At 49.0% G+C, this 2,722-nt stretch overlaps 1 pseudogene; it reads right to left on the bottom strand.

Annotated features, from left to right (window-relative positions):
• Positions 1–204: 204 nt before the first annotated feature.
• Positions 205–2,059, bottom strand: LOC102985408 (40S ribosomal protein S2-like; annotated as a pseudogene).
• Between the last annotated feature and the right edge of the window lie 663 nt (positions 2,060–2,722).

Here is a 2,722-nt window from a genome sequence, read left to right as displayed (position 1 = left end):
CTGGCCTCCAAGTCGAGGGCACTGGTGGTGAGAGACCAATAACAAGTTGTGACCTCTGGGGCAGAGGGGGGCAGTGGCTCCAGTAGGCATGAGAGGCTGGCAGCCAGCCCCAGTACTGCCAGAGCAAACTTGGTAACAGTCCAAGGAAAGTGGTAGAGTGGGTGACGGAAAGAAGGAAGGTTTTTTGTTGTTGTTGTTTTGTTTTGTTTTTTTAAACTAGTTTCATTCACTTTATTTTTCTTATAGAAAACTATGTGGTGGCTACAGCTGGAGCCTGAGTCCTCTGCACGGAACTCTGGTGTGGGTCTTTACAAGATGGTCAGTGAATTCCTGATACAGAGACTTGGTGAACACAGTCTCTTGCCAGAGATCAGGAGTGATATAACTGTAGGTCTTGGAAATGGCATCAAAATTGGCCTCGGCGAAGTTACCCAGCGTGGCAGTGCAGCCCCCGGCAGACGTGTAGCAGCAGTCAATTCCAGCCATCATCAGTAGCTTCTTGGGCACGAAGCCAGTGCCCCTGGGGGCAGGGATGATGGGCACCAGCACAGAGCCACAGCCGCCATTCACCTTGCAAGGGACGGACGGTATGGGGCTTGCTGATCTTGTTCCCCCAGTAGCCTCGTCGCACGGGGGCGATGGAGAGCTCGGCCAAATGATGGCCCCACGGATGGCAGTGGCTACCTCCTTAGAGCACTTCACACCCAAACCAACGTGTCCGTTGTAATCCCTGATGGCGACAAATGCCTTGAACCTGGTCCGCTGGCCAGCACGGGTCTGCTTTTGCACAGGCATGATCTTCAAAACTTCATCCTTGAGGGATGCCCCCATGAAGAAGTCAATGATCTCAGACTCCTTGATGGGCAGAGGAAAGAGATAGATCTCCTCCAGGGACTTGATCTTCATGTCCTTGACCAGGCGGCCCAGCTTGGTGACGGGGAGACACTCCTTGTCCTCGGCCTTGCCTCCACGAGCTCCGCGACCTCGGCCCCCGGCCCTGACCGCGACCCCGGCGCCGGCCCCAATGCCACTGCTCTAGATATTGTGAGATAAGTCATCAGCTTCTAGTTTTGCCTCCTTTTCCTTTTTTTTCCCTTAAAGGGTGTGTGTGTGTGTGTGTGTGTGTGTGTGTGTGTGTGTGTGTGTGTGTGTACTTGGGGGTAGGAGGAAACAGGTGTAACTGGTTGAGTCTAATTGAGTATGAAATGTATTTCTGGACCATGGGGGGGGGTGGCACTATTTTTTACGTGTGTTGGCTACCAGCTGCCTCTCTCCCTGCCCTTTCCTTGGCTCCCTTGAGTCACTCTGCACTTCCTGGGCACCCTGCTCTCCAAAGCCACAAGGGGCCTCCCAAAGAGAACATCTCCAGATTGTCCTTCCCCAGAATGTGTCAGGGTTTCAAGAAAAAAGCAAGGGCAATCAACCCTAGGTCTTGGCAAGGATTCACAAGAAAATCCTGCCACTGACATCTGATTTGAGTCTGAGAATATCTTGCGGGGGGTCATTCACCATTGTACTCTGAGATGAAGCTTTAAGACGGAGGAAAATAATGGAGGGACTGGGTCCACTGATAATAAAAACTTATCGAATAAAACCCCTTTCTCTAGGAAGAAGCCGCTTCTTTCCAGAATGTCTGAGTTGACAAGCAGAATGTAAGCTGAGGATCGGCACCTATGTGACCTCTTGGGCCAGGCACTCTTAGGCAGAGAACAGGCTGCACAGCTTTGTAATGGATCAGATTCCCACAAAGGGTCACTTACCATTCCACAAAATACAGCCATATTTCTTATTTTGGTATCTTTGCACACTCAGTTCTCTCTGCCAAGAATGACCTTTCTCCTCTTCTCAACCTTAAGCTTCTATTTATTAATCAAGCCTCTGCTCAAGTATCCTCTCCTTTGTGAAGACTTCCATGATCTCCAGGCAGCTAAACAGCTTCTTATTCCTTTGGAGTCCCACGGTGCTGTGCTTGGACTTCTGCTCTCGCAATTTTACACTGTTTTTGATCAAAGTTCTGTCTGCCTTGCTGGATCTCAAGCTCCTCAAGGAAAGGTGCCATGGCTAACACAACCTTGTATCTTATCCTGGCCCCCCAATCTCACTCCCCCAATCTCACCACTACTTGAACCACACAGGGCCTGGCACACTGTAGGCACTCAGCATATAAGGAACGTTGGACAAATATGGAACAACGTGAGGAATACTTGGTGTCAAGTAATAGGATACAGAAAAAGGAAAATTCCAAAATAAGAATCCAGTTTCCCAAAGCACCGAGCTGATCTCCCTGTGCTATGTGGCTGCCTCCCACTAGCTATCTATTTTACATTTGGTAGTGTATATAAGTCCATGCCACTCTCTCACTTCGTCCCAGCTTACCCTTCCCCCTCACCGTGTCCTCAAGTCCGGGTGGGATAGGTAGGGTGGGAGGGAGACACAAGAGGGAGGAGATATGGGGATATATGTATATGTATAGCCGATTCACTTTGTTATAAAGAAAAACTAACACACCATTGTAAAGCAATTATACTCCAATAAAGATGTTAAACAAAAAAAGAATCCAGTTTCCCAATAGAGCCTTGAAAAATCTCTGATGTATCAAGCTGATTCCTCTGCTGGCTGATGAAGTCAAATTCTCATAAGCCCCAGAAGTGGCCATTTCAGTCAGCACTGAACAATTTCTTCAGTTTGGCTTTGGGGCAAGCTCTCTACTTCTACCTATAGC

This window comes from Physeter macrocephalus, chromosome 21, assembly GCF_002837175.3.
Source record: "Physeter macrocephalus isolate SW-GA chromosome 21, ASM283717v5, whole genome shotgun sequence".
Taxonomy (NCBI): Eukaryota; Metazoa; Chordata; class Mammalia; order Artiodactyla; family Physeteridae; genus Physeter; species Physeter macrocephalus.
Note: the sequence above shows the minus strand (reverse complement) of the source record. Positions and strands in the feature narration are given on the sequence as shown.